This window comes from Lithobates pipiens, unplaced genomic scaffold, assembly GCF_037356315.1.
Source record: "Lithobates pipiens isolate NorthernLeopardFrog02 unplaced genomic scaffold, aLitPip1_a1.2 Scaffold_8, whole genome shotgun sequence".
In the NCBI taxonomy this organism is placed as follows: Eukaryota; Metazoa; Chordata; class Amphibia; order Anura; family Ranidae; genus Lithobates; species Lithobates pipiens.
In genome coordinates this window covers 664,160,076-664,181,823 of record NW_027507903.1, presented here as the reverse complement: position 1 = coordinate 664,181,823, position 21,748 = coordinate 664,160,076, and the positions used below count along the sequence as shown (strand labels likewise).

Sequence of the window (21,748 nt, the reverse complement as noted above, 5' to 3'; positions counted from 1 at the left end):
TGAGTGTCTATACAGCTGCCCAAACACTTTTACAAGGAGTGGACCGAACCCTCACCCCGCCACCACATGCCACTTGTCAGATCACCTGAGTCCAAGTGACAGATGCACCCCGTTGGGATCAGGAGTGCACCAAAAGGTAGTGAACCCTATGGCTGACTGCTGTGGATGGAGCTCAAGGTGATTTCAGAGAGCAAGTATTCTGGAGCACCAACAGGTATTTCCCAGGGCGTGGAATCTAAGAGCCAGCGGGTGTTCGCCAGAGGACCCTAGTGGTGGGAATGGATTTAGCTGCAGTCTGGCTCCAGGTCGTGACCCCCAGGGCCTTCCAGTTCACGCTCTTGGTAGAGTACAGGAAGTTAGAGAGGAAGCAGCAGACTGCGACAACAGGATAGTCAGGAGATAGCCAAAGGTCGGGCAACAAGCACGTAAGGATAATCAAGGAACACGCCAAGGTCGGGATATGAAGCAAACAAGAACAGTCAGGAACAAGCCAAGACCGGTAACTATAATCATACGTAGAACACACAGCAAGGGGCATACGGAAGCCAAACACAATATTGATCAGCAGGGTTGACTTGCAGTGCACAGGTTAATATAATGTTCCCTGATAGGGCCTGGGGTGGAGCCATGCTTTGAGGAGAGATCACATAAAACAACCAGGTAAAGGGCAGCTGGTCTCTCAAGCTGAACACATGGAAAGGTAAGCTGACAGACAAACATTACTGCAGATTAGGGATGAGCTTCGAGTTCGAGTCAAACTCATGTTCGACTCGAACATTGCCTGTTCGCCTGTTCGGCAAACAGTGAAAAATTTGGGCTGTTCGTGGCAAATTCGAAAAGCCGGGAACACCCTGTACAAGTCTATGGGAGAAATCTAAAGTGCTAATTTTAAAGGCTAATATGCAAGTTACTGTCCTAAAAAGTGTTTGGGGACCCGGGTCCTGCCCCAGGGGACATGGATCAATGCAAAAAAAGTTTTAAAAACTGCAGTTTTTTCGGGAGCAGTGATTTTAATAATGATTAAAGTGAAACAATAAAAGTGTAATATTCCTTTACATTTTGTACCTGGGGGGTGTCTATAGTATGCGTGTGAAGGGGCGCATGTTTCCCGTGCTTAGAACTTGCTTAGAACTTGAACAAGTGCAATTTCTGCAGGAAAAGAAGTAATTTAATTTCACTCAATGAAAGTCATTGATAAAAAAAAAATAAGGGTGGGGTTCCCCCAAATTCAGTTACCAGGCCCTTGAGGTCTGGTATGGATATTAAGGGGAACCCCGCGTCAAATTAAAAAAAAAATTACGTGGGGGTCCCCCTAAAAATCCATACCAGACCCTTTATCCGAGCACGCAACCTGGCAGGCTGCAGGAAAAGAGGGGGACGAAAGAGTGCCCCCCCCTCCTGAACTGTACCAGGCCACATGCCCTCAACATTGGGAGGATGCTTTGGGTTCCCCCCCAAAGCACCATGTCCCCATGTTGATGAGGACAAGGGCCTGGCCGGTGGTTGTGGGGGTCTGCGGGCTGGGGGCTTATTAGAATCTGGAAGTCCCCTTTAACAAGGGGACCCCAGATCCCGCCCCCCCCTGTTTGAAATGGTAAGGTGGTACCATTTCACAAAGAAAGTGTAAAAAATTGTTAAATAAGACAAATACACTTTTGAAAAAATCCTTTATTAAAAATAACAAAAAATAAAAAAAGATTCCAGCGGTGGTAATCCACTCTTGCTATCCAGCGACGGATAATCATCTCTCCGGGGTCCAGTGATGGCTGACCTGATCCAGCGACAGGTGATCTCTCAGTCCATCGCAGTGAATCCATCCATCTTCCTGGCAGCCTGATGTTTCTTATATGAGGAGGGCGGGGCCACCCTCATATAATAGGGTTCTAAAGTTCACACGAAGTTTAGGTCTGTTCGCAGGTTCTGGTGCGAACCGAACCGGGGGTGTTCGGCTCATCCTTACTACAGATCCATGACACGGGCGACGGGCAGTGGCTCCTGTGTTCTCTCCTCTTCTGAATCACGATGGCTTCCACCGTGTGTCTCCTCCCTCCTAGGCATCCAATAGGATCACCTGTCCTTTCAGCTAACTGGCTTCCTGATTGGCCGGGATGAGCATCAGTGTGGCAATAGGGAATATTCATTCGCTATTGTCCCACAACTGGGTGGGCTCAGAGTCCAGTGCTCTGCGCCCCGAGCCCACCCTTTTTTGAAGCCTATTAGAGCCTCTGACTCTAAACACATGCTTTAAAAAAAACACACACCCCTATTGTAATCCATTGTCCTAATGGATGGGCCAACACTGGTTATTCATTTACCGGCCATCACCGGCTAGTAAAGCAGCTGATCAACCAATCTCAGTTTGATCAGATGCTTTGGGGAGCAATGGAGAGATTGGGCCCCAAACCCCAGATGTCTCACTAAAGAGTACCTGCCATCATGTTGTTCATCCCTTAAAGCAATAAAGTTCATCCAAAAAACATTTTAGGAAAATAATGTAATAAAATGTTAATAAAAGAAATAATAATAAAAAAAACAAAAAAACCTTAAAGTTTCCTGTTGCCCTGTGCCCACGTGTAAAATGCAAATACATACATAGGTCCTTCACCCAGGGATTTTTTTTTCTGTCAGAAAGTGACAGAACGTGGTAATCCTGTCCCCTCCATCCTGTCACTGAACACAGAGGGTGATAGAGGATGTTTTTGCACTACTCACTTCCTCCATGCCTTATGTATCCTATTGTCAGGCACCCAGGACTTGTGTAGAGCAGTGCATAGGTCAGTGGGTATTTGAAACACAGCATGGAATTCAGTGGCGCCTGGTGCTCCATCTTTTGGGGGATAGGCAAACAAACCACTGCCACCCCCCCACCATCAGTCCAATTAACCAACTCCCCCATCGCTCGCTCTTTCGTCTGCCCACCAGCCCCACACTTACCCCATCTAGGTTGCAGGCAGCTTCGGCTCGTCCTAGGTGGCTTCACCCTTTTTTCTCCTCCTCCTCGAAGGGTTCCTCCTCATCGGCCAATATGGTCGCTTCTCCTCTCGACCAATTGAGTCTTAAGTCCCACTTCCTGATTGGCCCGGGAGGAGAAGCAGGAAGACAAAAGCGTATATTAATTAGTTATTATCACGCAACTGGGCGGGCTCTGAGTCTCGAGCCCACCCTTTTTTGAAGCCAATTAGAGCTTCAGGCTTAAAAAAAAAAACATTGAAATCCATGTGTCTGGCACCCTGCATGTAGACTATTCGCCGGGTGCATGGATTAGTGGGGTGGTACCGCTGCACCCTGTATGGAGTGGTCGTCACTGATGGAGGTAATAGTTATCTCCCCAATTGCTTGCCTCCACACAGTGTGGGTAGTTCTCTTGTAACGTCATAGAAACTACACTAACAGAATTTTGAATTAAAGATATAGTATCAACACTCCAGAAAAGTGGTTACCTACAGAGAGACTATGGCGTCAATGGGGTTAATGAAAAATGTTAAGTTTATTGAAAAAGTCTATCACATTGTATCAAAAAAAATCACAAAATTTAACTTAGATTCATCAGCATAAAACAAAAGACAACGTTGTCTTCCCACACCTTCCGTCCCCTCGCCCATGACATCAAAACACCATAAACATGAGTGGATGTGTCTAAACCTTATATCAAGACTTCAGGCTCATCAACACCCGTGCATGAGTGCCCCTGGGAGCACACAATGATTAGGCAGAGAAGCAATGATTCCTCCAACCGTGTAGGTGGTCTGGTGCAGTGGTCATCAACCCCATCCTCGGGGCCCACTAACAGGCCAGGTTTTATGTATTACCTTGGGGGAGATGCAGACTAGAATACTGCAATCCAGTGATTCTCAACCAGGGTTCTGTGGAACCCTAGGGTTCCTCCAAAGGTTGCTAGGGGTTCCTTCAGCATTTGCCCATTTCTGCCTCTCAGATAAGTTCCCACTGACCCCATTGATCTTTTTAGCTATCTGTAAGGAGGGAATTCTTTCCAATGACCACAAGTGTAAGGACCATTCTTCCCACTGACCATCACACTAATGTATCATGAGTAGGGATGAGCTTCGTGTTCGAGTCGAACATACGTTCGACTCGAACATCGGCTGTTCGCCCGTTCAGCGAATTCCAATCGTTATGGGCCGTTCGCGCCAAATTCGTGTGGCGCTCATGGCCCACAATGCACTGTGATGGCGCAGTGCATTGCTGGCTCATGCTTGGCCAATCACAGCGCCGGCAGCGAGGAGAGCCATGATTGGCCACAGGCAGGATGCCTGTGGCCAATCATAGCTCAGGCTGTGTAGTACATGCCCCACACTATATAAGGCCGCCAACGCGGCGGCCTTGTGTAGTGTGTTGGCGTCTGAAGCAGTTAGTGGGTGTTCTGTGTACCTTCAACGCAGTATACACCGATCGTTATCGGCCGATTTTTCGATCTTGCTCTTCTGTAGTGGTTGTTGTCTGCGTGCCCTGACTGCAGTATACACCGTTATATTCACCTCACCTATATAGCTAGTGATATATCTATCTTTTATAATAGAGCTTGCAGTCAGTGTTAGGAGCTTGTGCGTGCTGTCTGCGTGCTCTGTACCCAGTACACACCACTATATCCACCTACATAGCTCTTCTCTATTTGAGCCATCTGCCATCTGCAGGAGTTATTGGAAGTTGTGTGTGCCTCCAGCACAGCACAGTATACATCTGTATTTACCCTTTATTGCTGGTGTTCTATAATAAAGGCATCTGCAGGAGTTAGTGGGTGTTGTGTGCCTCCAGCACAATATACACCTGTATTTACCCTTTATTGCTGTTCTCTAATAGAGCCATCTGTAGGGCTTAGTGGGTGTTGTGTGCCTCCAGTACAGTATACCCCTTTATCTACCCTTTATTGCTGGTGTTCTATAATACAGGCATCTGCAGGAGTTAGTGGATGTTGTGTGCTTCCAGCACAATATACACCTGTATCTACCCTTTATTGCTGTTCTCTAATAGAGCCATCTGCAGGGCTTAGTGGGTGTTGTGTGCCTCCAGTACAGTATACCCCTTTATCTATCCTTTATTGCTGGTGTTCTATAATAAAGGCATCTGCAGGAGTTAGTGGGTGTTGTGTGCCTCCAGCACAATATACACTACCCAATTGCTTTTTTACCCAACTCCCTTCAGGCCATTACCATGTCTGGAAGGCCAGCAAGGAGAGGCAGACAGGCGCGAGCCGATATAAGAGGGCAAGCAGGCTCGGTGTCTAGAGACAACAGTGCTGGTCGTTGGACACGGTGCATCGTCATCAGCACGTGGCCATGGGACACGCTTGTTCTTCTTTTCGGCAGCTGGACATGTTGAGCCGCAACATGCCAACGACTTGGTAGAGTGGATGACCAAGCCCTCTTCATCCTCCTCATCCTCTCTCACCCAGTCTCAGGGTACTAGCAAAGCAGCTGCCATATATGCTTGACCAGACATATGTTGACCTGCCATGCAGCTCATTGGCAGGCGTACCTCAAAGACCCACACCAAAGAACAAAGCGGACCTCTCCTTGCTCCTCATCAGCTGGGATCTCCACCCCACTAGACCTTCAGTCCTCTCTATAACCTGCGCTGAGAGGAATGAAAGTGTAGAATTAGGTGTGTCACAGCCAAGTGCTTCTGGGCAATCTGCTAGCAGTACACCCACGTCCGATCAGAGCAGGCAAATTTCCCTGCCCCAGCTGCTGGACCGTCGAAAGAAGTTCACTCCCAGCCATCCACATGCCCAGCGGTTGAATGCTAGCTTGGCTAAATTGCTAGTACTTCAACTGCTACCTTTTCAGTTGGTAGACTCGGCCCCCTTCCGTGAGTTTGTGCAATGTGCGGTTCCTCAGTGGCAGGTCCCCAAACGCCACTTTTTCTCACGTAAGGCGATTCCGGTTCTCTACCGGCATGTGGAAGGCAATGTCCTTGCCTCGATGGACAGGGCGGTCAGCGGTAAGGTGCATATTACCGCTGTCTCATGGTCCAGCAGGCTTGGACAGGGATGTTACCTGTATTTCACGGCCCATTGGGTCACTCTTCTGGCAGCTGGGAAGGATGCAGGACAAGGTGCAGTAGTGTTGGAGGTTGTTCCGCCACCACGCCTCCAAAATGCTACTACTGGTTGTGACACACCTCTCTCCCCCCCTCCTTTTTTTTCTTCCTCCATGGCCTCTTCCAGTGCTCTGTCCTCAGAACCAGCGGTTCTCCGTAGGTGTTCCAGGGGCAACACAAGTATGCAGGCAAAACGATGCCATGCCGTGCTTCCGCTGGTTTGTTTGGGGGACAGGAGCCACACTGTTTTGTCAGCTCTGCAGGGGCAGGCTGAGAGGTGGTTGACGCAACGCCAGCTTAAGCCAGGAATGGTGGTTTGCGACAATGGCACCAGCCTCCTCTCCGCCCTCCGACAGGGACAACTGACCCATGTGCCCTGTGTAGCTCACGTCCTTAACCTGGTGGTGCAGCGGTTCTTGGGCAGGTACCCAGGCTTACAGGATGTCCTGAAGCAGGCCAGGAAAGTCTGTGTGCATTTCCGCCGATCATTTAATGCCTGTGCTCGGATGGCTGAGCTCCAAAAGGAGTTGAACCTGCCCAAGAACCGCCTTATATGTGACATGCACATCAGGTGGAACTCAACGTTGGCCATGCTGCAGCGGCTGCACACGCAGCAGAGGGCCATCAATGAGTACCTGTGTGACTACAGCACCAGGACAGGGTCAGGGGAGCTTGTTTTTTTCTCACCACGCCAGTGGGGCATGATCAGGGATGCATGCACTGTCCTGTCACCGTTTGAGGAGGCCACAAGGATGGTGAGCAGTGACAGTACATGCATCAGTGACACTGTACCTCTTGTCCACCTCTTGGAGCATACACTGCATGGAATAATGGACAGGACACTTGAGGCAGAACAGAGGCAGGAAGAGGAGGACTTCCTTGCCTCTCAAGGCCCCCTTTATCCAGACAGTGTTCCTGCTGTGCCACCCATCACACAGGAAGAGGATGAGGAGGAGCAAGAGGAGGAGGAGGATGATTGTGTCAGCATGGAGGTGGAGGCTGGCACTCAGCATCAGCAGCAGCAGCAGTCTTGTAGGGATGATTTAAAGTACCAAGAAACCCGTGGACTTGTACGTGGCTGGGAGGAGGTAGCTGCGGATCATGTTGTCCTTAGTGACCCAGAGTACTCCGGACCGAATTCCTCAGCTAACCTACGCTGCATTGCCTCCCTGATCCTGCAAAGCCTGCGGAAGGATCCTCGTATTCTTCGGATCAAGGAGAGGGACCATTACTGGCTGGCCACTCTCCTTGATCCACGGTACAAGGGTAAGGTTTCCGACCTTATCTTTTCATCGCAGAGGGAGCAGAGGATGAGACATCTCCGGGAGGCTTTGCAGAAAGGTCTGTGCAACGCGTTCCCAGAGACTGGGAGGTTACAAACTCCTGGTCCTGGACAACGTGTTGCTGAGGCATCGGTCAGAAGGAGCGGTGGAGAAGGTGGCCATCTGACTGATGCTTTCAGACAATTTTTTAGTCCGCAGCCCCAAGGTATGATCGGTTCCAGCAACCATCGCCAGCGTCTGATTTACATGGTGCAGGAATACCTAGGGCAATGTCAGACTTGGACACCTTTCCCACCGAAAATCCTCTGGCTTACTGGGTCTTGGGGATGGTTCACTGGCCAGAGCTTGCACAGTATGCAATTGAGCTACTGGCCTGTCCTGCATCCAGCGTTCTTTCGGAACGCACCTTCAGTGCTGCTGGTGGCTTTGTTACCGATCACAGGGTGCGCCTGTCCACCGAATCATTTGATCGACTGACCTTAATCAAGATGAATCAGTCTTGGATAACCCACAGCTACCAAGCACCTGAAGCGGATGTAACCGAATAATTTTTTGGGAAATATCACATCCCTTCAAGACTGCCTATGCTGATGCTGAGTGACTGTCCTGTTATGTTGATTGTCTATCCTCTTCCTCCTCCGCTGATATGTTGGAAGAACATTTCTGGTTCTGGGTGATGCCATCAGCCCAATTTTTCTGCCCCTGTTTAACAGGGGCGTTTAATTACAATTTTTGATGTAATGCTTTGCAGCAGGGCTCATTCCTGCAATAAAACTAGAGTATATGGGAGAGGTTGCAGTGTGGTGGCACCAGCACCAGTGCCGAAGGCCCAATTTTTCTGCCCCTGTTTAACAGGGGCATTTAATGACAATTTTTGATGCAATGCTTTGCAGCAGGGCTAATTCCTGCAATAAAACTAGAGTATATGGGAGAGGTTGCAGTGTCGTGGCACCAGCACCAGTGCCTAAGGCCCAATTTTTCTGCCCCTGTTTAACAGGGACATGTAATTACAATTCTTGATATAATATTTCACAGGAGGTCCCGTTCCTGTGCCTACCCAGAGTAACTGTGAGGACTTATAGTGTTGTGGCACCAGCACCACAACCACCAAAGGTCAATTTTTCTACCACTGTTCAACAATGTCATGTAATTACAATTCTTGATATAATCGTTCACAGCAGGGCGCTCCAGCGCCCACCAAGAGTGACTTTGAGGGCTTACAATGTTGTGGCAAAACCAACACCTTGTTCCGCCATTTCTGCTGAGCATATAGGGCAGGCCCCTACTTTCAAACATCCAACTTACAAACATCTCCTACTTGCAAACGGAAGGAGACAACAGCAAGTGAGATGAAAAAAGATGGACGACAAAACAAACTATACAGGGGTGATAACCCTTCCCTATGTTTTCCAAAAAGCTTAAAAATAGTTTTTTTGACTGGAGCTACACTTTAAAAATGTACCAGTTGAAAATTACAAACAGATTCAACTTAACACAACAAACCTACACAGTCCCTGTCTTGTTTGCACCGCCTGTATAGTGCTGTTCTGAGTATATAGGGCCTGGGGGCCACACGCATTTCCTTTTTTTAATATGGGTACGGGGTTCCCCTTAATATCCGTAAAAGACCCAAAGGGGCTGGTAATGGGCAGGGAGGGCTACCCATGCCATTTTTCTCAATGATTTTCAACCATATTGCAGGAACCAGATATAACATTAAAACCGCAAACAGTTTTAAATGGTGTTATTTCCGTTTAATGTCATTTTGTGCAGGGACTGTTCTAAACACGGGAAACACGTGGCACTTCACAGGCATACTACAGACACCCTCCAGGCACCATATTTAAAGGAATATTTCACTTTTTTTTTTCACTTTAATTGTTATTAAAATCAGTGCTCCCGCCAAAACGGGCATTTTTAAAAACATTTTAGCCATTGACCCATGTCCCCTGGGGCAGGAGCCAGGTCCCCAAACCCTTTTTAGGACAGTATCTTGCATATTAGCCGTTAAAATTAGCACTTTTAATTTCAAACGTTCGAGTCCCATAGACTTCAATGGGGTTCTAAAGTTCGCACGAATTTGGGGTCCGTTCGAAAGTTCTGGTGCGAACCGAACCGGGGGGTGTTCGGCTCATCCCTAAATCATGAGTTGTAGATTTCTCATTTTTAGCAGGGGGATGCCCGAGACCGGAGAACTATATTAAGAGCTCCTCTGTGCTGAAAAGGTTGAGAAAGGCTGCCGTAATCACTGAGCAGCAAATTATATCACCTCTGATGTATTTCAGTTATCTTGCAAAGCTGGCCTGTTAGTGGGCCCTGAGGACAGGAGTTGATGACCACTGGTCTGGTGTGTTGTTAACTGCAAGGAAGGTCAACTCCCTTATTAGATGCTGTATAAGCAGGGGAAACCTACGGTAGAATATGTGATCCCACCGTGGGGGTATGTAAAGCTCAAATGACACAATTTTCCCATCTAGTGGATCTTTGTAGACCTGCGGTGTGTGCAACAGAGTCACAATGTATCTCACGGTTCAGCTGATAGTATCTTAACCACTTGCCACCAAATCATGTAGTTGCAGGCATCACCCACGGGACCGTATTTTTAGATCCGACGGTCGGCTTTCTTGTAATAACAACCGATGCGGCTCGCCTGGGTTCCACCAGGAGACCAGAGGCACCAGCCAGCGGACGTTCTCGCCGGCGGGACGGGAAAGCCCTGGCAAGCAGCACCGATTGTTATAACAAGGAACGGGAGGGGACGTCCCCGCCCTCCCGCCACTCTGCCTGGGTTTCCCGTTTCATCGGGAGACCCGAGCGACCAGCCAACATGTTACTCAACACAACCCAATCTTTATTTTTATTTTTTTCCATAAGTTTGGGTAAAATATTTTGTACATTTGCCTTGTAAGTCATTTCTGAATATATGCATTTGATACACCTATGCAAAAATGTTTTTTTTTTAAATGCCCCAGTAGGCAAGTGATTGATGTTATTTGGTAACCTGAAAAAAGTGAGCCAACTAATAAAGTGTATAGTGGTGGTCTTAGGCTGGGTTCCCACTAGAGCACGCAGTAGCTCACAGCCGAAGTCCGGTGCGTCTCTATTTACTGTTTCGGGTACGATTTCAGCACAAATTTTGGGCTGAATTTGGACCGGAAATGGACCAAAAGATGCACAGGGCTCGTGTGCAATTCACACCGAAGCCGCTGCAGGGATATGTGGACTGGCTCCATAGAGAGCCAGTCAAAACCTTCTGCCATGCAGAAACCTGCATCCAGTTTGCATTATTGTGAACCCAGCGTTAGGGCTCCTATACTTCTACAACTTTGGTTGTCAAGGTTGTCATTTTAACCACTTCCCGACCAGCCACTGCGGTTATACTGCGGCAGTTTGGCTCCCCTGGGGCCAGGATAGCAGGCACGCGGATGCACGCTGCACAGCGGGGGTGCCAATGCTCGTGGCCTATGGTCGCGATGAGCGCCGGCCACAAGCGATCGCGACCAGGAGACACAGAACAGGGACGAGTGTGTGTAAACACACACTTCCCTGTTCTGACAGGAGTCACAGATCGTGTGTTCTTATTAGCTAGGAACCACAATTCGTCACTTCTTCTAGTTAGTCCCTCCCCCCAGTGTTAACCCCTTCACTGCCAGTGACATTTTTACAGTAATCAATGCACTTTTATAGCACTGATCGTTGTATTAATGCCAATTGTCCCAAAAATGTGTCAAAATTATCTGTGTCCGCCACAACGTCGTGGACACGATAAAAATCGCAGATCGCCGCCATTACTAGTAAAAATGCTGTAAATCTATCCCCTATTTTCTAGACGGTATAACTTTTGCGCAAACCAATCAATATACGCTTATTGTGATTTTATTTTTACCAAAAATATGTAGAAGAATACATATGGGCCTAAACTGAGAAAAAATGTGCTTTTTTTTAAAAAAAAGGATTATAGTTATTATAGCAAAAAGTATAAAATGCTGTGGGGTTTTTTCAAAATTGTCGCTCATTTTTTGTTTATAGCGCAAAAAATAAAAAACAGCAGAGGCGATGAAATACCACCAAAAGAAAGCTCTACTTGTGGGAAAAAAAGGACATTGATTTTGTTTGGGTGCAACGTCGCACGACCGCGCAATTGTCAGTTAAAGCGACGCAGTGCCGAATCGCAAAAAAAGTGCTCCGGTCAGGAAGGGGGTAAATTCTTCCGGGGCTGAAGTGGTTAATTAAAAAATTAGCAGGACAAAATTAGTAAGGTTGAATAAAGACACCAGTCCATCCTGAGTGAGTGTCTACAATTGTACCTATCCCTGTTAGGGATGAGCCAAACACCCCCCGGTTCGGTTCGCACCAGTTCTTTCGAACGGACCGCAAATTCGTGCGAACCCCATTGAAGTCTAAGGGACTCGAATGTTTGAAATAAAAAGTGGTAATTTTAATGGCTAATATGCAAGATATTGTCCTAAAAAGGGTTTGGGGACCTGGCTCCTGACCCAGGGGACATGGGTCAATGCCTAAAATGTTTTTAAAAACGGACGTTTTTTTGGGAGCACTGATTTTAATGACGATTAAAGTGAAAAAAAAAAGTGAATATTCCTTTAAATATCATGCCTGGGGGGTGTCTATAGTATGCCTGTGAAGTGCCACATGTTTCCCGTGTTTAGAACAGTCCCTGCACAAAATGACATTTAACGGAAAAAAGTAATTTAAAACTGCTTGCGGTTTTAACGTAATATCTGGTTCCGGCAATATGAATGAAAATCATTGAGAAAAATGGCATGGGTAGCCCCCCTGCCCATTACCAGCCCCTTTGGGTCTTGTACAGATATTAAGGGGAACCCCGTACCCATATTAAAAAAAAGAAAGACGTGGGACCCCCAGGCCCTATATACTCAGAACAGCAGTATACAGGCGGTGCAAACAAGACAGGGACTGTTTAGATTTGTTGTGTTAAGTAGAATCTGTTTGTAATTTTGACCTGGTACATTTTTAAAGTGTAGCTCCAGTCAAAAAATCTATTTTTAAGCTTTTTGGAAAACATAGGGAAGGGTTATCACCCCTGTATAATTTGTTTTGTCGTCCGTCTTTTTTCATCTCACTTCCTGTTGTCTCCTTCCGTTTGCAAGTAGGAGATGTTTGTAAGTTTGATGTTTGAAAGTAGGGGCCTGCCCTATATGCTCTGCAGAAATGGCGGAACAAGGTGTTGGTTTTGCCACAACATTGTAATCCCTTAAAGTGACTCTTGGTGGGCGCTGGAGCGCCCTGCTGTGAACGATTATATCAAGAATTGTAATTACATGCCATTTTTGAACAGTGGTAGAAAAATTGGGCCTTTGGTGGTTGTGTTGCTGGTGCCACAACACTAAAAGTCCTCACAGTTACTCTCGGTGGGCAAAGGAACGGGTCCTGCTGTGAAATATTATATCAAGAATTGTAATTAGATGCACCTGTTAAACAGGGGCTGAAAAATTGGGCCTTAGGCACTGGTGCTGGTGCCATAACACTGCAACCTCTCCCATATACTCTAGTTGTAGTGCAGAAATGAGCCCTGCTGCAAAGCATTGCATCACAAATTGTAATTAAACGCCCCTGTTAAACAGGGGCTGAAAAATTGGGCCTTAGGCACTGGTGCTGGTGCCACAACACTGCAACCTCTCCCATATACTCTAGTTGTAGTGCAGGAATGAGCCCTGCTGCAAAGCATTGAATCAAAAATTGTAATTAAACGCCCCTGTTAAACAAGGGCAGAAAAATTGGGCTGGTGGCATCACCCAGAACCAAAAATGTTCTTCCAAGATATCAGCGGAGGAGGAAAAGGATAGACAATCAACATAACAGGACAGTCACTAAGCATCAGCATGTGCAGTCTTGAAGGGATGTGATATTTTTTAAAAAAAATACTCGGTTACATCAGCTTCAGGTGCTTGGTAGCTGGTGGTGATCCAAGACTTATTCATCTTTATGAAGGTCAGTCGATCAACCGAGTCGGTGGACAGGTGCACCCTGTGATCGGTAACAAAGCCACCAGCAGCACTGAAGGTGCGATCCGAAAGAACGCTGGATGCAGGACAGGCCAGTAGCTCAATTGCATACTGTGCAAGCTCTGGCCAGTGATCCATCCTCAAGACCCAGTAAGCCAGAGGATTTTCAGTGGGAAAGGTGTCCAAGTCTGACATTGCCCCTAGGTATTCCTGCACCATGTAAATCAGACGCTGGTGATGGTTGCTGGAACCGATCATACCTTGGGGGCTGCGGATTAGAAAAAAAATTATCTGAATGCATTGATCAGACGGCCACCTTCTCCATCGCTCCTTCTGACCGATGCCTCAGCAACACGTTGTCCAGGACCAGGAGTTTGTAACCTCACAGTCTCTGGGAACGCGTTGCACAGACCTTTCTGCAAGGCCTCCTGGAGATGTCTCATTCTCGGCTCCCTCTGCGACGGCAACCTTACCCTTGTACCGTGGATCAAGGAGAGTGGCCAGCCAGTAATGGCCCCTCTCCTTGATCCGAAGAATACGAGGATCCTTCCGCAGGCTTTGCAGGATCAGGGAGGCCATGCAGCGTAGGTTAGCTGAGGCATCCGGTCCAGAGTCCCCAGGGTCACTAAGAACAACATGATCCACAGCTATCTCCTCCCAGCCACATACAAGTCCACGGGTTTCTTGGGACTGTAAATCATCCCTACAAGACTGCTACTGCTGCTGATGCTGAGTGCCAGCCTCCACCTCCATGCTGACACAATCATCCTCCTCCTCCTTGTCCTCTTCCTGTGTGATGGGTGGGACAGCAGGAACACTGTCTGGATAAAGGGGGCCTTGAAAGGCAAGGAAGTCCTCCTCTTCCTGCCTCTGTTCTGCCTCAAGTGCCCTGTCTATTATTCCACACAGCATATGCTCCAACAGGTGGACAAGAGGTACAGTGTCACTGATGCATGCACTGTCACTACTCACCATCCTTGTGGCCTCCTCAAACGGTGACCGGACAGTGCATGCATCCCTGATCATGCCCCACTGGCATGGTGAGAAAAAACCGAGCTCCCCTGACCCTGTCCTGGTGCCGTAGTCGCACAGGTACTCATTGATGGCCCTCTGCTGCGTGTGCAGCTGCTGCAGCATGGCCAACGTTGAGTTCCACCTTGTGGGCATGTCAGGCGATTCTTGGGCAGGTTCAACTCCTTTTGGAGCTCAGCCAGCCGAGCACAGGCATTAAATAATCGGCGGAAATGCACACAGACTTTCCTGGCCTGCTTCAGGACATCCTGTAAGCCCGGTACCTGCCCAAGAACCGCTGCACCACCAGGTTAAGGACGTGAGCCACACAGGGCACATGGGTCAGTTGTCCCTGTTGGAGGGCGGAGAGGAGGTTGGTGCCATTTTCGCAAACCACCAATCCTTTCTTAAGCTGGCATGGCGTCAACCACTTCTCGACCTGCCCCTGCAGAGCTGACAAAATATCTGCCTCAGTTTGGCTCCTGTCCCCCAAACAAACCAGCGCAAGCATGGCATGGCATCGTTTTGCCTGCATACTTGCGTAGCCCCTTGAACACCTACGGAGCACCGCTGGTTCTGAGGACAGAGCACTGGAAGAGGCCATGGAGGAAGAAGAAGAGGAGGGGGGAGGAGAGAGGTGTGTCACAACCAGTATTAGCATTTTGGAGGCGTGGTGGTGGAACAACCTCCAACACTACTGCACCTTGTCCTGCATCCTTCCCAGCTGCCAGAAGAGTGACCCAATGGGCCGTGAAAGACAGGTAACGTCCCTGTCCATGCCTGCTGGACCATGAGTCAGCGGTAATATGCACCTTACCGCTGACCGCCCTGTCCAGCAAGGCAAGGACATTGCCTTCCACATGCCGGTAGAGAGCCGGAATCGCCTTCCATGAGAAAAAGTGGCGTTTGGGGACCTGCCACTGAGGAAACGCACATTGTACAAACTCACCGAAGGGGGCCGAGTCTACCAACTGAAAAGGCAGCAGTTGAAGTGCTAGAATTCAATCGCTGGGCATGTGGGTGGCTGGGAGTGAACTTCTTTCGACGGTCCAGCAGCTGGGGCAGGTACATTTGACTGCTATAATCGGACGTGGGTGTACTGCTAGCAGAGTGCCCGCAAGCACTTGGCTGTGACACACCTAATTCTGCACCTTCATTCCTCTCAGCGCAGGTTTCACAGAGGACTGAAGGTCTAGTGGGGTTGGAGATCCCAGCTGATGAGGAGCAAGGAGAGGTCCGCTTTGTTCTTTGGTGTGGGTCTTTGAGGTACGCTTGCCAACAAGCTGCATGGCAGGTCAATATATGTCTGGTCAAGCATGTGGTGGCCAAGTGGCTGATGTTTTGGCCACGCGAGATACGCTTGAGACATATGTTGCAAATAGCAGCGATGAGATCTGATGCTCTCGTCTCAAAAATGGCCCACACCAAAGAACTTTTAGAATAACGCGCAGAGGCAGCGCCCTGCACAGTCGGAGCTCTGCGGTGTGATTCAGTGCTGCCTCTAAGCTGGCCCCCGGAGGGCATCCTGCCTCATTGGAGATGTGCCTCCTACTCCTCCTCTCTCCTACCAGGCACCCACGTGGAGTCAGTGCCCTCATCATCCCCTCCCTCTTCATCGCTGACGCAAACCTGGTAGTATGCTGCAGCTTGTGGAACATGACTGCCAGATTGCTGTCCTTCTTGAGCATCCCCTCTCTCTGCGCTCACGCTACTGTCTTCCTCTAGCTGAGTATCATCATCAGAGCCTACAAAACACTGGGCATCCTCCTGGAGCATGTACCCAAAACTGTGCTCAAAGAGTTCAGGGGACTCCTCAGGAGGACATGGTGGGTCTAGGGAAGGAGTCACTGATGATGACATTGAGACGAGGGAAGATGATGCGCTGGCAGCTACTTTGCTAGTACCCTGAGCCTGGGTGAGAGAGGATGAGGAGGATGAAGAGGGCTTGGTCATCCACTCTACCAAGTCTTCGGCATGATGTGGCTCAACATGTCCAGCTGCGGAAAATAAGGACAAGCGTGTCCCATGGCCATGTGCTGATGACGATGCACCGGGTCCATGACCAGCACTGTTGTCTCTAGACACAGAGCCTGCTTGCCCTCTTTTATCGGCTTGCGCCTGTCTGCCTCTCCTTGTTGGCCTTCCAGACATGGTAATGGCCTGAAGGGAGATGGGAAAACCAGCAATTGGGTAGTGTATATTGTGCTGGAGGCACACAACACCCACTAACTCCTGCAGATGCCTTTTTTATAGAACAACAGGAATTAAAGAGGTAGATACCGTTGTATACTGTGCTGTAGGCACACAACACCAACTAAAGAAGAGAAGAGCAAAATAGGTGGATGGTGTATACTTCGGTCAGGGCACACAGACAACACTCACAAATGGCTGAAAGCTCAATTACAGAAGAGCAAGAATGCTAAATCGGTCAATAACGAACGGTGTATACTGTGTTGAAGGTACACAGAGAACACCCACTAACTCCTACAGACGCCAACACACTACAGAAGGCCGTTGCCCTTATATAGTGTGGGGTGTGTACTACACAGCCTGAGCTATGATTGGCCACAGGCATCCTGCCTGTGGCCAATCATGGCTCTCCTCGCTGCCAGCGCTATGACTGGCGAAGCATGCTTGGCCAATCATGAGCCAGCAATGCACTGCGATGGTGCAGTGCGGGCCGTGAGCACCACATGAATTTGGTGTGAACGGCCCATAACATTTGGTATCTGCTGAACATGCGAACAGCCAATGTTTGAGTTGAACACCAAGCTCATCCCTAATCCCTGTAAATTGCACACTCACATTGGTCCCTACCCTCAAGGAGCCCACAATCCAAGGTTCCCTTTCATACACTAGGGCCAATTTTGGACAGAAGCCACTTAACCTACCTGCATGTCTTTGGAGTGTGGGAGGAAACCCACACAGGCACAGGGAGAACGTGCAAACTCCAGGCAAGTGGTGTCATGTTTGGGATTTGAACCAGTGACCCTTTTTACTGCGAGGTGAGAGTGCTAACCACTACACCACTATGCCGCCAAAATTTTGAGATCTAAATAACACCATTGACTGGATAACTGAGACGATGGAAAAAAGTACCAACACACGTCTGTTACTGGATTTGAAGGGCACATTTACAAAAATGGAAATTCATATAATGATCTTCCTGAGATATATGAGTATATATTTTTTTCATTTCTAGCATCTATAAATAATTTATAAATTTATTGTTCATAATCTAAAGCTTTGATCTGTCTCTATAATGAGTTTTGTCTGTTTTCTTCCCTAGGCTTGGAGGATAAAGTCTTCGTCTTTCCCAAAGAAACCAACACGGCTCATGTCATTCTAAGACCTACAATTACAAGGCCATTGCAGAAAGTCAGCGTCTGTCTACGATCTTATACCGACCTTTCCCGCCCCTATACTCCCTTCTCTCTCGCTACTCCCGGGAAGGACAATGCCTTTCTCATCTACTTACAGCCTCCAAACACTTGTTCTGTATACATCAACCAGGAAGTCACAAGTTTTAAGACAGACTCTGAGTCTTTGGAATGGAGACACATCTGTGTGACCTGGGACTCCGACACTGGAGTGGTCCAACTTTGGGACAACGGGAAACTCTACCCCAGAAGAGTCTCCATGAAAGGGTCTTCTATCGCAGCTGAGACCAGCATTGTTCTGGGACAGGAACAAGACTCTTTTGGTGGAAATTTTGATGCTTCTCAGTCATTGGTTGGTGAAATAAGTGACGTCCACATGTGGGATTATGTCCTGACTCCAGAAGACATCAAGAAAGTCATCTCTGGTCAACACAATGGGAATGTCATTAATTGGATATCTCTATACTTAGAGATCAAAGGGGAAGTTCTTGTCCAGCCCAGATTTCAGTGAAAGCGAGAAGCTCATCGTATGCACTTCATTGTTAAGACACCCCAACTGCTGATTCTGAATTACAGTGATAATGATGATTTATTTTTCATCCTCATCAACCATGAAGGTTTATAATGACAAGTGAAGATCAAACAATCAATGTTCTCTTGATGATTGGTGAAGAGAATGGTCTCATAGCTAAACGAAAACACATGAAAATTGTAAACAAGATTTTGATTGCATTTTTTTTTAATTACCTATGCCGTGTACGCACGAGTGTAATGTCCGACGGGAGCTTTTCATCATATATTCCGATCATGTCTATGCCCCATCGGACTTTTTATGTCAGAAATTCTGACGGACCTAGAAACACGTTCTAAATTTTTTCGACTGAACCAATTCCTATCTGGAAAACCGCTCGTCTGTACGCTGTTCCGACGGACCAAAAACAATGCATGCTCTGAAGCAAGTACGAGACGGAAGCTATTGGCTACTGGCTATTGGACTTCCCTTTTCTAGGCCCATCGTACGCGTTGTTCTTCACCGCGTTTTGGACGGCCGGAATTTGGTGTGACCATGTGTACGCAAGACAGCTTGAGCGGAATTCCGTTGGAACTCCACCGGAAAAACCTTCAGAGTTTATTCCGAGGGGAAAAGCGGTCGTGTGTACGGGGCATAACCGTATTTCTTTCTTGTAATTTTATAATCTTGTTCAAAACAATCAATGGCAACATAAACCATCTGAAATAAAATATATAGAGAGGCAATATACAAACTGAATTCTTTCTGTGTTTTGACGTTGTTATAAATCCTGAAATCTGATTGGTTAGTTTTAATCACCTTTCCCCCCTTCCTTCGACTTCAAGTGTTTCTAGGAGATGTGAACTGATAGGCAGCACTGATAGGCACCAATAGGTGGCACTGTTATGCAGCACTGATGTGCACTCATGGGCACTGATAGGAGTCACTGAAAGGCTGCACTCATGGGCACTGATAGGTGGCACTGTTATGCAGCACTGATGTGCACTCATGGGCACTGATAGGAGGCACTGAAAGACTGCACAAATGGGTACTTATGGGTGGCGCTGACAGGTGGCATGGATGGGCACTGATAGGTGGGCACTGTTGGGCACGAATGGGCAATGATAGGTGGCACTGATGGACAATGATAGGTGGCACTGATGGGCGTCACTGATAAGGAGACATCTGGCAGGCATTAGTAATGGGCACTGACTGGCACCATTTGTGGGCACTGATTGGCACATTTTGGGCACTGAATGTCATCCCTGGTGGCCATGGGTGGCATATATGGTCATCCATCCTGTTTGGCCATCTCTGGTGGTCCTGGTGGCCTCCCTTGTGGTCCAGTGTGGGAATCCGCGGGGGGATGGGTGGGGTGGTGGGCTGTGCTGATAATCGATCAGTGAAGCCCCCCCTTTAAGGAGAGCAGCCGATCGGATCTCTTCTACTCGTGTCTGTCAGACATGGCTTTTCCTATTTACACTGTGATCAATTTTTAATGTCATGTGACAGTGGAACTAATATGCAGCACTGATGGGCACTGATAGGTGGCACTGATGAGACGTGGACTGTGTCAGTAGTCAGTAGTTTTTTTTTTATTACATTTTTTTATTTATTTTTTTTAGATTTTTTTTGTTATTTTTTTTTAGAATGCTTTCTTTTTTTTTTTTTTTTTGGAGAGGGGGGAAGTGGATGGTGTCAGTGTTTTTTTTAATTTTATTTTATTTTTACAATTTATTTGAGTTTTAAATTTTAAATATTTATTACAATTGTTTTTTTTTTATCAGCCCCGTGGGGGGGGGGGGGGGGGGGGGGCTTTGGTGAGATATCAGAGAGGTCTAAACAGACCTCTGACATCTCCCCTTTGAGAGAGGGAGATGGATAAAGGACACAGATTCCCCAGTCCCTTTCTCTGTAGCCTCAGCTGCACTAAAGAAGAATGGACAGGAGACAGAGGCCCCTCCCCCTTTATAAACTGAAGCATCATAACACAGTTTACTCTGCTCAGTTATGAATGGACAGTCAGTGACTCTGTACATTCAGAAAAGGAATGGAGTCGGTAAATTAGGTATTTCCCGACTCCTTCCTCCGCTCTCCACCATGACAGATTTGGGACAGAGGGGGACCGGAGGAGGACACGGAGGACCCAGGGAAGCATAGAGGTGGGACCCGGAAGAGGACACATTTGGGGACCAGAGGAGAACACGGAGGGGGGCCGGAGGACGACATAGAGGACCCAGGGAGCCCGGAGGAGGATACATGGAACATTTGGGGGTTATCGGCACGGTGGTGGGGGAGTTACAAGCACAGATCTCCCTGTGTGACTTTCAATAAAGCAGCTGAAAGCCGCGAGAGGGAGAGGAGGAGAAGCGGCTGTCAGCTGCTTTATTGAAAGCCGCACAGGGTGATCGGTGCTTGTAACTCCCCCACCACTGCTGCACCGATCATCTCTGAGGCTGCAAATGTATGGGATTAGGCATCGGGGCATTAGCACTAGTATCGGTATCGGTGCAACCCTACTATAAAGTACATACAATTATATAAGATCCTAGAACAAACCAGAATATTTGTTACAACTACAACCAACTATGTGGGAAGGGAACCATTGACACTGATACAGTGATAAGTGCTAAAAATATACACTGTCACTGTCAGGAGAAATCACAGGGCTCCATACAGCCTACCTGACAGGGCTCCCCCCCCCCAGGCCAAAAGTGACTGAGGTCCCTTTCTCTGCAACCTGAGCTTCGCAGATACATGAATAGGAAGCGCTCTGAGGCTTCATGCTTATTCACAAATTGAAGCATAGTAAATACCGTTTACAATACAATGCTTCAGTGATGAATGGACACAGGAGTGATTATATATACTACAGTTAGTGTAATATATATAATACAGTGCAGAGTATGTAGTGTGTATAGTGCAGTGCAGAGTATATAATACAGTGTATTGAAGTGGTTAAGGGGAACCCTATGGCAGGATTAAGAAAAAAACTGCTTGGGAACCCCCCCCCCCCCCAAAATCGCACCAGGCCCTTTGGATCTGATAAAGATTTCAAGGAAAACTCCATGCTAAAAAAAATAAAAAAATGGCATGGGATCCCCCCAAAATCCATACCAGGCCCGTTGGGTCTGGTATAGATTTTAAGGGGGGAACTCCATGCCAAATTTTTCCTTTTTAAATGGCGTGGGGGTCCCCCCAAAAGTCCATACCAGACCCTTATCCAAGCATGCAGCCTGGCAGGCGAGGAGAGGATGGAACGAGCGCGTGCCCCCCCCCCCCCCCCGAACCATACCAGGCCGCTTGCACTCAACATGGGGCGGGTGCTTTGGGGGTGCCCCCCCCCCAAAGCACCATGTAGCAGTAGTAGTTGCAAGTATCCCTATGTTGTGTGAGAGAAATATCCTGTTAATATGACAAATTTCTAAAAAAAGAAACAAAAATCTTAATTTTGCAAAGAATTGTGGGAAAATATTACAACTTCAAAAAAACACACCATGCCTCTTATCAAATAGCTTGGAT

General features: G+C 47.8%; 1 pseudogene; it reads left to right on the top strand.

Annotated features, from left to right (window-relative positions):
* Positions 1-165: 165 nt before the first annotated feature.
* On the top strand, positions 166-18,228 carry LOC143962505 (C-reactive protein pseudogene; annotated as a pseudogene).
* The last annotated feature ends 3,520 nt before the right edge of the window (positions 18,229-21,748 follow it).